Here is a 14396-nt window from a genome sequence, read left to right on the forward strand (position 1 = left end):
AGAAATAGAATTTTAAAGATCATCATTCAAATTCCTTTTTGTTTCAGAATCTTTTCCCCACATAGTATTATTAAGTAGATACTGTATGCCATAACACTATAGCTAGTGCTTTACTTCTTTTAACCCATAAGACATTCCTATAAACAGAGTATTTTTAATAGTAAAAAATGTTAATTATAGAGGTGTGCAAGTGGAAGGTGTTATTTAACTTCACACAGTTGCCAGTGGTAGAGTGGACATCCAAGCTCTGTCATTTGGATTCTAGAGGACACTCTTGGAACCATTACATTGCACAGTTATTTTTAAAAATGAAATCCTTAAAAAACAACTACATGTGGAGCCGCTCTGGTTGCTTAATGTGTTTGTGTGTATGTAGTGGGAGTAGGGGGTCTGGATCTTGGTGATGGTTTCACAATAACAGTATAACTTGAACACTACAGATCTGGTCCAATGATATGATTATGTAAGAAGGCATTTGCAGCCCAGAGAGGTCAAGTGACTTGCTCTAGGTCACACAGCTGGTTAGTGACCATCCTGAGTCACTCTCCTCACACCTGGTCACTCATTCCTTCCTCAGTTCACAACAGAGGCCCCATTTTTAATACATATATCTATCCTTTTAACCCATGCAAGACCAGTCCAAAGAAAATTTATCAAGTTGGATTTCCCCTCTTGATGCCATGTTTTTCCATTTAAAAAATAAATAAAAGCACATTCAAAGGAGAAACATTGCTCCCAAAGAGATGAGTCAGAGGAAGGTAAATAAAAACCCAACTGATTCTAAAATCTGGGCTTTGCAATCTTCCATTCTTCTCTTTCTTTTGGATGGTGTTTACTACAGGTTTTACAAGCCCAGTAACCTATATTAGATTTTATAAAGGAGAACTGAATTGAATTTGCATTTCAGAGGCAGCAGTTGCTTGCAGTCTCCCTTTTGTTCAAAGCCTCTTTCTGTCTCCTTGAAGCCTGGACTGCATTGGAACCCCACATGCACATGATTTCCGCTGAGAACTGCACAGCAGACCCAACTAGGAACAAAGACCCAGCTGATCTTCCTCCAAGTAAATCCCAGGAAAATACTACAGCAGTTGATAAAGAAACACAGACCAATTAAGAGCTCAATATAGTAAGGTGCTAAAAAAAAAAAAAAAAAAAATGAAGAATGTCAATTTCACTGTACATGTTCTCACATTACAGAAGAACAAATGGATTTCTACATTATTTCATTATACAGGGCAAAAATAAGGATCGGTGGCTTTAAGTACCTTTCGACAGAAGGTGGGTGCAGTATGGACTCAGTTAATTATGTCTGAATTCCGTTGGTTCCACTGACCTTCTGGGATCTAGTCCAGAATATCCAGTCAGCACATCTTTTGTCAGTGATGTATAGTGGAGATGTACTTGCTTCATTCATTCATTCAGTATTTTATTGAGCACCTACTATGTGCCAGAACCAGGCTTAATGTTTTCCATCCAGTATCTCACTGAGTCCTGTGTAACGTTCCTAGATGCAATCATCATTCTTGGTTTTGTTGTTTTATCTTTTCATTTTTACTCTATTATGATTTTAAAGATGCTAAAGAGATTAAGTATATTGCTCAAACTCACATGTTTATTAAGGAGTGAAATCAGAATTAAGCATGTCCTTAGTTCCTCACTCGTGTCCAACTCTTTGAGACCCCATAGGACTGTAGCCTGCTAATAAGCTCCTCTGTCCATGGGATTTTTCAGGCAAGAATACTGGAGTGGCTTGCCATTTCCTTCTTCAGGGGATCTTCCAGACCCAGGGATCGAACCTGCATCTCCTGTGTCTCCCTCATTGCAGGAGGATTCTTTACCTGCTGAGCTTTCAGAGTATTAAACACAGGACTCTCTGATTCTAAAAATGAAGGCTTTTTTCTGTAGATAACATTATCTTCAGAAGAATAGCAGAATAGCAAAATCAAAGTAAGCTGACCAAGAATATCAACTTTGCCACCCAAACCTGAACTTGTCTTACTCCTTAGTCATTTCCAATATGTATATTTGGCTTGGCTAAGACATTAAAAAATTATTAATATCCAAATAATACTAGCATCAGCAAACTCTGAAACCATCCAGTCTAACTCCCTTATTTTGTAAACTAATTCTTTATTCCACACATGTTTTCTGAGAATCTGTTATCAGATGCACAGTGCTGAGGGTATGCAATCTCCAAGCCCTTGAGCAGATTGCAGTGTAATGGAAGCAAACAACAGGAATACAGATCATTTAGAGTCCTAGCACTTTGAGAGATGACTGGTAGGGGGTTTAGTAGAACACAAAGAAAATAACCATGTGGTATAGATTTGGGGGGTCTAGGAGAAGGTTATGTCTTTGCTGAGTTCTAGGAAGGACACAAAAGAAGATAGCAACTCAGAAGGATTGGCATTAAGGCCTCAGGGAAAAGGGGCTTGAATTAAACATCTAGGAACTGTACTTTCTGAATTTAACCTCTCCTTCTTCCCAGTCCCACAGAGGAAGAGAGGATGGTGGCATTAGACACATGCAGCCAGAACTCTGGGCCAGGGCTCTAGGAATCTAGACAGCCACAAGGACCAAGTGAGAAGGATAAACATACATTAATACAAGCAGTGTTCTGTGGGACAGGCTGTGGTTTGTGTGGTATAGTTTATACCTGTCATAAAAATTGAAGAGAGGGAAGCCTCCTACACTGTTGGTGGGAATCTAAACAGTTACAGTCAGTATGGAGAACAGGATTTGTTGTTACTGATTTTTAGCTGCTAAGTCTTGTGAGATTCTTTGTGACCCCATGGAGTAGTCTGCCAGGCTCCATGAGATTTCCCAGGCAAGAATACTGAGTGAGTTGCCATTTCCTTCTCCAGGGGATCTTCCCAACCCAGGAGTTGAACACACATCTCTGCGCTGGCAGACAAATTCTTTACCACTCAGCTATCATGGAAGCCTATGGAGAACAGTATTGAGTTTGCTTAAAAAGCAAGCAAAAAAAGAGAGTTATCATATGATCCAGCAATCCCATTCCTGGGCATATATCTAGAGAAAACCATAGTTGGAAAGGATACATATACCTCAGTGTTCACTGCAGCACTATTTATGGTAGCCAGGACGTGGCATCCAAAATGTCCTATTAGCAGAGGGTTGGAAGAAGGTGTGCTATATGTATGTGGTGGAGTATTACTCAGCTGTCAAAAAGGATGAAATGATGCCATTTGCAGCGACCTAGAGTTTGTCGTACTGAGTGAAGTACGTTAGAGAAAGACAAATATATGATATCATTTATAGTGGAATCTAGAAGAACGTTACAAACGAATTTTCCTATGAAACAAAGAATTACAGATATAGAAAATAAATTTACTGTTACTGGATGCGTAAGGGATTAGAGGAGGAATAAATTAGAATTTTAGGATTAACCCATATACTGTACTATATAAAAAAATGGATAATTAATAAGTACCTATTGTATAGCACAGGGAACTCTACTCAATACTCTATAATGGCCAATATGGGAAATTGAAAAAAAAAAGAAAGAATGGATATGTTATTTACATGTTATACATATCTGTATGTGTATAACATGAAATTAAAAGGTGCTTTCTCCTTGGAAGGAAAACATTGGAAAATCTAGACAGTGTATGAAAAAACAGAGATATCACTTTGCCAACAAAAGTCTACATAGTCAAAGCTGTGGTTTTTCCAGTAGTCATGTACAGATGTGAGAGTTAGACCATAAAGAAGGCTGAGCATTGAAGATTTGATGCTTGTGAATTGTGTGCTGGAAAAGAGTCAAACCAGCCAGTCCTAAAGAAAATCAGCCCTAAATATTCCCTGGAAAGACTGATGCTGAACCTGAAGCTCCAATGCTTTGACCACCTGATGTCAAGAGCTGACTCATTGGAAAAGACCCTGATGCTGGGAAAGATTGAAGGCAAAAGGAGAAGGGGGAGACAGAGAAAGAAGATGGTTAGATAGCATCACTGAATCAATGGACAAGAGTTTGAGCAAACTCCAGGAGACAGTGAAGGACAGGGAAGCCTGGTCTGCTGCAGTCCATGGAGCTGCAAAGAGTTGGACACGACTTAGCAACTGAACAACGATGGCAGCAACATAATTGATTCACTTTGCTGTACACTTGAAACTAACACAACATTGTAAATCAACTTAGCCCAATAAATTTAAAAAAGAAAAGAAATAGGCAAATGGGCAAGGACACTTGACAATTATTTTAGGTTACCTGATACATTTATCCTCCATCAAACTTACTGGTGTAACAGAATCTGACTCTTGACACAAGGATAGGTGCATCAGTTGCAGTACTTGGTGTCCTGGACACAACTATTGACTCAAGCAGAACCAGCTAGAGCACTTCTCTGGGACTGATACTCAGAAATCGAAGAGAGACCTTGTCTTATCAGTGAGGTTTCCAAACCAGAAGGAAGTGAATCTAGAATAATAATAGCCACTTATTCTCCTTGCCTTACAGAGAGCCTGCCTTCAATCTGGATTCAAGCAGAGACCTGGAGAAAAAAGACGTGGAGTCTTAGCAGCACGAATTTCCTGATCCAGCCCGTAAAGCTCAGGTTCCTACAGTTCTTCCTCCAGTTTTCTGAGGCACCCCGCGTCTCATCCAGCTGGTGAGTCAGTACATCCCTTTCTTGTTGACTGACATGTTTTAGACGAATTTGAGATGGATAACTTGTAATTGAGAGTCCTGAAAAATAGAAATGACTAAAGAAGAAATTCACATGTCATTGTGTGTATGTGAAGTTCTTTATTATGCTAAGAATTTAACAATTGAAGTGAAACAGTTAATATCATTAGTTCTCTATCAAAGAAAAGACCAAAAGGCACAATGATACTTGGGACTAGTTAGGGTACAGGAGGTAAACTCATAAAGTTGTGGTGGGGGTCTAACTTGAAAAGCCATGTGTGTGTGACAAGTACCTTCCTTTTAATCTAGCAATTCCTCCTCTAGTAATGGATTCTGAGAAAGTAATTGTATAAGCTTACAAAGTTGTATGTACAGGAATATTTATTGCAGAATTGCTCCTAATAGCCAAAAATTAGAATAAATCCAAATGTCCTTATTTGGGTTTTGCCTTTTTTTTTTTTTTTTGAGGTAACATTTGATTTGTAACATATGTTTTATGTAGACACCATTATATTTTTACTGCTGTATACCCTAGAGTACGCTCACCACAAAAATTTTTTCTCTGTCGGCCACCATACAGTGATTCCTCACTCCCCCTACCCCTTCGCCTTTGGCAACCGCTACTCTGTCCTCTGTGTCTACTTGTTTGTTTTTGCTTGGTTTGGTTTGTTTTTTATCAGTTGTTTATTTTGTTTTCTTTATTAGCTCTTTACTTCCACAAATGAGTGAGACAATACAGTATTTGTCTTTCTCCATGGGACTTCTTTCTCTTAGCCTAATACCTTTAAGGTCCATCCAGGTGTCACAGCTGGCAGGCTTTTGTCTTTTTATAGCTGAGTACTACGCCATCGTGTCTAAGTATGTATGTATATTTCTCACATCTTTATCCACACATACCTTGATGGGCACTGAGGTTGTTTCAGAATTTTGGCTTTTGTAGATGCCTTTTCAGATTAGTGTTTTCTTATGATTTGGATGAAGACCCAGCAGTGGGACAGCTGGGTCAGGTGATAGTTCTGTTCTTATTTCTGAGGAATCTCTGTATTGTCTTCCATAGGGACTGCGCCAGTTTACATGCCCACCTGCAGTGCATGAGGGTTTCCTTTTCTCTACATCCTTTTCAAAATTCGTTATTTCATTTTTGCTTTTTTAAATAACCTTTCTCTTAGGTATGAAGTGACATCTCATTGTGATTTTGATTTTCATTTCCCTCATCATCAGTGATGGAGAAGGCAATGGCAACCCACTCCAGTACTCTTGCCTGGAAAATCCCATGGATGGAGGGGCCTGGTGGGCTGCAGTCCATGGGGTCACTAGGAGTCAGACATGACTGAGCCACTTCACTTTATTTTTTTACTTTCACGCATTGGAGAAGGAAATGGCAACCCACTCCAGTGTTCTTGCCTGGAGAATCCCAGGGACAGGGGAGCCTGGTGGGCTGCCGTCTATGGGGTCTCACAGAGTCGGACACGACTGAAGCGACTTAGCAGCAGCAGCAGCAGCATCAGTGATGTTGAACCTCTTTTCATGTACTTCTTGGCTATCTGTGGGTATTTGTTGGAAAAAAAAAATAATTCACCTGTTCATTTTCCCCCCCCATTGAGTTAGTTTGATTCTTTTGCTGTTGAATTGTATGAGCCCTTTATATATTTTGGGTAGCAGCTCCTTATCTGATACATCCTCTGCCATTCAGTAGGTTATCTTTTCACTTTATTGATGGTTTCCTTGCTGTGCAGAAGTTTTTTAGTTTGATGTAATCCCAATTGTTTATTTGCTTTTGTTTCCCTTGCCTGAAGAGACACATATAGAAAGATATTGTCAAGACTAATGCCAAAGAACATATTATATATGTCTTCTTCTGGAAGTTTTATGGTTTCAGGTCTTATATTCAAGGTTTTAAACCATTTTGAGTTAATTCGTGTGTATGGTGTGAGGTAGTTGTCTAGTTTCATCTTTCTGCATTTGGCTGTCCAATTTGGGGGAGGGAGATTGACTTTTTAAATGATGATGTGATGATAGAGGGAATACTATTCAATGATTTTAATCATTAAGGCAGATCCTTCTGTAGTGACACTGGAAGATGTCTTCAGTGTGCTGTGATGTGATCAAAGCATAATATAGAATAGGAAATATAGTGTAACCTATTTTCATTTAAGATGTATATGTTTATATGTATGCATAAAAAATCTGGAAGGTCTGATGACTGAGGATAAGGAAGGATATTTTACATCTGAGTTGTTTAAATATTTCATAAAAAAAGACACTATTTAAAATACAAAAATATGTTCCCATATTCATATAGGAGGAAAGGATATACGAAAAGGATTAGACCAGTAGCCTTAGGAATAATCACATCATGGAAAAAGGGAGCTACTTAGGCTTTAGTTAAGCCTTCTGCAAATATAGAGTAGCTACAGACTGACAGACAAGATTTGGAAGTAATCTGTCGAATTTTCATATGATCCAAAAAATAGGGGCTAATCTGGAGCTGGGTTAAATCTCTACCCCTTCTCCCCCTTCTGTGCCAAGCACACCACCATTAGGAGTAGACCCGGAGGCCCAGCCCCTGCTCCACTAACAGCAGCTTTGATTTACCGAATTCCATTAGTGACTCCCTCATTGGGACTTTGAGAACACTGCCGTCTTTGCTTAGAGGACAGAGAGGGTTTAGGTTTCCCCACTTTTAGGTTGAACCATTTGAAATTGCTACCACTGAGCCACTTTGATTTATAGAAAGGTCAACCTATAGTTCATCAAAACACACTCTAATACAGAAGTTTATGGTTTATACAGTCTGTATGAAATGATGTCTTCAGTAGCTCATAACTACTAATCAAGAGTATATCTGGTCTGAGTGGGTATCTAGTCTTCCAAGTTTGGGTGATGTGAACAGTCATGGTTGCACAATCTGAACTGTGTACACATGTTACGTTATTTTGGAATGATTGGTAGAAACTCGTTTAAAAGCTCTGCTCCAGCCACTGCTGCCGCCCTCCACCCACTCCCTTACCTCCACACCACTCCAGGTCCTATCCCAGCTCTCTTTTTCACACTTACCAAAAGAAGCTTTAAGAGTATCTGGTTTTTATTTCAAAGGACTATTAGATACACAGGCAAGGCATAGAAATCAAACTGTGGAGGTTCTTAGAAGCTAAAGTATGCTCTGTCAAAGATGTGAGGGCAAAGCTAAATCAAATAATAACTTGTACATTTTAGGTGGCCTAAAGTTAGAAATTGCAAGGCAGCAAAGATAATTAAGAATAATGTTCAAAAAGGTAGATCAACATAAATCATATAAAAAGGATAACAAGTTTTATCAACCAAACCGATTTTGAGGCAGGTTTTAAGTTGGATGTGTTTGGAAGGCACTAAAGCGGATGATTAGATACAATATTCAGCTTAATGTGCAGGAAAAGCAATTGGGATGAAGCAAATCAGCTTCCTGACTCTAATGCAGGGAATGTGGAGGGGTTTATTAAATATAAAATTAAATTTAGATTTATAGCCACTGTTGATGCACTAGAAAGAAACTGACATTATCATATCATTATTTTTTAATTTCTAGCTTCAGATGCCTTATTAAACAAACAAAAAATAGACTGAAAGACAAAAGTTGGCATCAGTTTCAGGATAATTTTTGCCTTTTTCCCTTAATTATTTCAATCTATATTCATTTATTCCCTGCATCGGTGTCACAGAGAGCACACTGCAAATATAGAACATTATGTTAAGGTGTAGATGAGACACGGGGGGACGACATTTTCAAATATTAACCTTTTTATATAAATGAGACAAGTTATTAACATTTTAAAAGATCTTTCCATGACCGATGGTGTTAGAGGCAATAGAATATGTCTAGACAGATAGTGCTGGGTGTTAGTTTTCTAGGAGGAGGTTCCCAAGCAAATCGAGATGCACTGAGGCACAAGGATGAGCGGAGAGGACAGACGTGGCATTATTCAGTGGGTCGTCATTGCCAGATACCGGGGTGACTAGAACTCAGCTGCCTCATTTGGAAGATGCTACTGAGTCCGGGTGTGACAAGGCAGTGTCCCCCTTTTCAGAGGGCTTCCCCTTTCTGCTGCTTTCTTCTGCTGTCAGCCGAGCAGACCCAGCACAGAGTGCAGATGAAATCAGTGTAAGGTAGAACCCTGGAGAGGAATGTTCCTTGGGTTTCGCCATGCAATAGGAGGTAGAAAAATCAGCTTAAAAACCTGAAATGTGATTAGGTCATGAATGTAGAGCCAGCTGGAGAAACTGAGGAGAAAAGAAGAGCTGTGCCCTAAACTAGAATGAGCCAGCTGCTGAGTTTCCCTGAATGGTGAGTTTATTGTCCAGAGTCATCTACCAGGAAGCCACCTCGCCATTGCTCAGGGCTGTCAGAAGTCCCAGATGCTCCATTCCCACCACTGTATGGGGGCAGACCCATCTGTCGCCTCTAATCGAGCCCTAAACCCTCATTCCCCAGGTGTGAATATTGTTCCCTGGTGCCATTCCCACCTGACTGAACTGACAAGGCATCATGCCTTGACCCCCGACTCAAGATTCTCTACAGATCCCCTCCATCTAGCATACTTCTAGTCATCACCACCTCAAGGCTGCCTTGTTTCGCCACCTCCACCCTGTCAGGGAAACAGCTCAGTCCTCCCCTGATCTGGGGGTCACAAGAGAGCCTCTTTCTTCCCTGGAGAGGTTGGAATGAGAATGGTTTAAGGCAGATGGGTGGGGATTGGTGTTTTATCTTGACCATTTGCTAAGATTGTTAGCACTAAGGAGAAAAGCGGTTTCTGGTCCCTTTCCGACACCTCAGCCCCCGCTGAGGAGGCCTCCACGGCTCCAGTGAGCCCCAGGCCGCATACACATAATGGCAGCATTTGCTACATAGTGTGCATGTGATACGCTGTGATAAATTGACAACTAAAGATACCCAGGATAGTTTTCAGTGGGAGAAATATATATGTGATGACTATTTGAGTCACATAGCTATCACATTGCATCAAACTCATGAATTTATGGATCGTGTAGGATGAGGCTGTGGTAGAAGTGATGAGTTTATTTGAAGAGTAAAAGTACAGGAGTTATGTGTGTGCGCCTGCGCTCAGAGTCGTGTCTGATTCTGCGACCTCATGGAGTATAGCTTACCAGGCTCCCTCTGTCCATGGGATTCTCCAGGCAAGGATACTGGAGTGGGTTGCCACTTCCTTCTCTAGAGGCTCTTCCTGACCCAGGGATCGAACCTCCGTCTCCTGCATTGCAGGCAGATTCTTTACCAATGAGCCACTGGGGAAGCCCCCACAAGAGGTACAGAGATATTGAAAAATACTGAAGGGCTACACTAATGACTCCCGGAGAAGGAAATGGCAAACCATTCCAGTATCCTGGCCTGGGGAATCCCATGGACAGAGGAGCCTGGTGGGCTACCGTCCATGGGGTTGCAAAGAGTCACACATGACTGAGTGACTGAGCACACTCATGACTGGAGGTCAAGAACGCGCACAGTAAAGGATTTAATGAGCATGGGTGAGACATAACTGGCCTGAATGGTTTCACAAGGAGCCTTTTGTGCAGTTGGGTCCTTGATCTTATATTCTGCCCTAGAGATTGACGTGATCTAGGTTGAGGCAAACTTTCCTTTGTCCAAAACACTCAGCACATCCTACTTCATGAGCCAGCACTAGAATGCAGGATAAAGATGAGTTCCAGTTGTGTTTGCCAACTTGGGACCCAAGTTCAAGCTTCTCCCTGGGCCCCACAAACATGAAAGGCTTGAGGATGCTTCTCCCAATATCATAGTGCCTTGGGGCCCCTCATTCTAGGGATGGCTCCGTGGACTGCTGCTGCAGAACCTGGTGGGGGAGGGATTCATTGAGGGACTCAAAGATGAGTTCCCCCACCCACTCCAGTGGGGGATCAAGGCAGTTTGGGAGGACTGTCTTCTGTGGATCCAGAGGAGGGAAAATTTTTGGCAATGGTATCATTTGGTATCAATGGACATGAACTTGAGCAAACTCTGGGGCATAGTGGAGGACAGGGAAGCCTGGTATGATGTAGTCCATGGGGTTGCAAAGAGGTGGAACAACTCAGCAACGGAACAACAACAACTGTCTGTAATATTAATACTAGGTGTCAACATTTAGAGCGATCTTCTGACTGAGGATCTGTGGAGTGATGTGTGAAAATATTCATGGATAAACATCGATACAGATACTCAGAAAATTTGCTTGTTTTCTTCTTGGTTTTGGACTTTGTTCAAACTGCTCGGTGTTTTATGTCTAGTAAAGTGAGGAGATACTGAGTACTAATAGACAATACCTGTGTCTTAAGTGTATTAGTTTCCAAGTGCTGCTGTAACACACGACCACAGGGTTGGTGGCTTAGAATAATAGGAACAGAGACTTCTCTGGTGGTCCAGAGGCTAAGACCCTGCACACGCAATGCAGGAGGCCTGGGCTTGATCTCCGGTCAGGGAACTAGATCCCACACGCCACAACTGAGGATACCGCATGTGCTGCAGCTAAGCCACGGGCACCGCTAAATGAATAAAAAATAATAGAAACATAATCTCTCACCGGAGAAGGCAGTGGCACCCCGCTCCAGTACTCTTGCCTGGAAAATCCCATGGATGGAGGAGCCTGGTAGGCTGCAGTCCATGGGATCGCTAAGAGTCGGACACGACTGAGTGACTTCCCTTTCACTTTTCACTTTCATGCATTGGAGAAGGAAATGGCAACCCACTCCAGTGTTCTTGCCTGGAGAATCCCAGGGACAGGGGAGCTTGGTGGGCTGCCGTCTATGGGGTCGCACAGAGTTGGACACGACTGAAGCAACTTAGCAGCAGCAGCAGCAATCTCTCACAGTTCTGCAAGTTCAAAATCAGTGTGTCATTGGGACTGTATTTCCTCTGGGGAGAACCCATGTCTTGCCTTCTCTAATTTTCTGGGTAGTTTTTGGCATTCCTCAGCATTCCTTGACTTGTGAGAAACACAGTCAACAGGATGTGTGTGTGTGTGTGTGTGTGTATGTGTACACAGAGATGCATATGACCACACACAAAGGGGAAAGACACATAGAAGAGAAGCCTTCAGTAAACTGTAGTAGTAACATCAGAGATCACTGATAACAGATTGCCATGACAAATATAATAATATTGAAAATGTTGGAAATATTGTTAGGGTTACCAAAACATGACACAGAGACATAAAATAAGCAAATGCTGCTGGAAAAATAGTGCCAATAGACTTGCTTGATGTACAGTTGCCGCCAACCTTCAATTTGGGGGGAAAAATGCAGTATTTGTGAAGCTCAGTAAAGCAAAATGCAATAAAATGAGTTATGGTATGTCTATGTATAGATATATGCATATATGTGTACGTGTATATACATATAGAGAGAGAGAGAAAGAGAGATTGAGAGATTTATTTTAAGCAGTTGACTGATGCTATACTGTGGGATGGTGACTGCAGCCATGAAATTAAAAGACGCTTACTCCTTGGAAGGAAAGTTATGACCAACCTAGCTAGCATATTCAAAAGCAGAGACATTACTTTGCCAACAAAGGTCCGTCTGGTCAAGGCTATGGTTTTTCCAGTGGTCATGTATGGATGAGAGAGTTGGACTGTGAAGAAAGCTGAGTGCCGAAGAATTGATGCTTTTGAACTGTGGTGTTGAAGACTCTTGAGAGTCCCTTGGACTGCAAGGAGATCCAACCAGTCCATTCTGAAGGAGATCAGCCCTGGGATTTCTTTGGAAGGAATGATGCTGAAGCTGAAACTCTAATACTTTGGCCACCTCATGTGAAGAGTTGACTCAGTGGAAAAGACTCTGATGCTGGAAGGGATTGGGGGCAGGAGGAGAAGGGGACAACAGAGGATGAGATGGCTAGATGGCATCACTGACTCGATAGACGTGAGTCTCAGTGAACTCTGGGAGTTGGTGATGGACAGGGAGGCCTGGCGTGCTGCGATTCATGGGGTCATAAAGAGTCGGACACGACTAAGCGACTGATCTGATCTGATCTGATCTGATACTGTGGGATGCTTGGTGAGTCCAAAATCTGCAGGGTGGGCCAACAGGCTATAAACTTAGGAAGAAGCTGTAGTTCTACTACTACTTTTGTAGTCCAAAAGTAGTCTGCAGGCAGAATTCCTTCTTGCTTGGAGAAGATAAGTCTTTGTCAATTAAGACCTTTAATTTGCCTGGATAAGACTCATCCACATTATGGAAGGTAATTTGCTTTATTCAAAGTCTGCTTATTTAAATGTTAACTCATCCAAAAACACTTCCTAGAAAAATCTGGAATAATGTTTAACCAGATATTGGGCACCATATTCCAGCCAAGTTGACCCATAAAATTAACTGCTAATTTCCCACAGGGATTCAGATGTGGATATACCTTTCGGAGCCATTATAAGCCTACCACAGTCAATAATAAATTCTAGGCACTGTTCTGAGCTTTTATATATATATATATTAACTCTATATTTACACCAACTTCTGAGGTAGAATTGATTTATTATCTCACCTTACCAATAAAGAAACTGAATCAAAGAAAATAAGGAATTTGATGAAAATCACACAGTTTGTAAGTAATAGAGTCAGGATTTGGACTCAGAAAGTCTGATTTACTCTGTCAAGTTTGGATTAAGAGGTCATGTTTCTGGTAGATCTCCATCTTTGTTGGGTCATGGATCTTTGAATGACCTTTGGTATTGAGTACTTCTGATGGATTTTTTTTTTTTACTGGCTAATTCATGACACGAGAATGAGAAATACTAAGGGTACGACAGTAGTACTTTCTGCTTTCCTCTCTTCTTTCTCTTCTTCCTCCTGCAGTGATGGCCTTCCACACTGTTTGGCTTTTCACACCTGCCTTGATCGTGGCTCTGTCTTCCTTTGATGTTTGACGAACACGTACCCGGTCTTGTCTCATGTCAGGTGCTGGGGGCACAGTGAGAACTCTCTGTTTCACTTCAGTGCTAGTAGCTTCCTCCACGTGTCATTCCATCATCTCTCCACCCCCTCCACCAGCAGCTGCCGGAAAGGGGCTCAGAGGAGCTAAGAAGAAGCTGGCCTCTGATTGAGTTCAGACCTGAAGGGGTCAGTGAGATGCTTTGAGTATCTACTGATCTTAGGAGAAGATAGCTAGGGTGTTAAAGTATTTATAATCATCCAGGCCTTTCCTTATCTCAAAGCCTGGGTATGGCCTGGAAATCTAGCACGTGACAAGTATCAGCCGGACAATGCAAGTCAAGATTCAGGGAGAGCTTAGGCAGCTTTATGCTGCTTCTCCTTCTCAGGCTTCCAGCAGCACAAAGAGAAGCTCCATCTTCTTAAACTGAAACTTCATGAAATTAAGGAGTTTTCAGTATCTGTTTCTCTTTTCCTAAAATCTTCTTTTGAAACATTGAGATTTTAATAGCTAAGTGTTTTAGACTTTCTGTTAGAATTAAAGTTTAATGAGAATCCTTTTTTGTTTCAGTAGGGCTTCTGTTTTCCAAGTGTTTTCACACATGTGATCTGTTTCAGCCTCACAGCAACCCCAATGGACAGATAAGACAGGAAGGTGTCTCATTTTATGGATGAGGACACTCAGATTGGGAGGAGTGAAGTGCCCAATAAAATCTGAACAGTCACAGCAGGCACCTCTATTTCAGAAAGATAAGAATTGCCATGGTCCCTTAGCATCTCTCCACCATCTAAATGATTTTCTAGAGCTGAGTAAGTCCAAACAGTTCATTGAATAAAAGTC

General features: G+C 41.4%; 1 long non-coding RNA gene across 1 annotated transcript in view; it reads left to right on the forward strand.

Moving 5' to 3' along the window:
- The window catches only part of LOC133235198 (uncharacterized), a 306595-nt gene extending 301875 nt beyond the window's left edge, over nucleotides 1-4720 (forward strand). Inside the window, exon 3 of the long non-coding RNA XR_009732474.1 lies at nucleotides 4481-4720. This is a non-coding gene — a long non-coding RNA (uncharacterized LOC133235198). The remainder of the gene's footprint in view (nucleotides 1-4480) is intronic.
- Nucleotides 4721-14396: the final 9676 nt, after the last annotated feature.

This window comes from Bos javanicus, chromosome 22 (assembly GCF_032452875.1).
Source record: "Bos javanicus breed banteng chromosome 22, ARS-OSU_banteng_1.0, whole genome shotgun sequence".
NCBI lineage: Eukaryota > Metazoa > Chordata > Mammalia > Artiodactyla > Bovidae > Bos > Bos javanicus.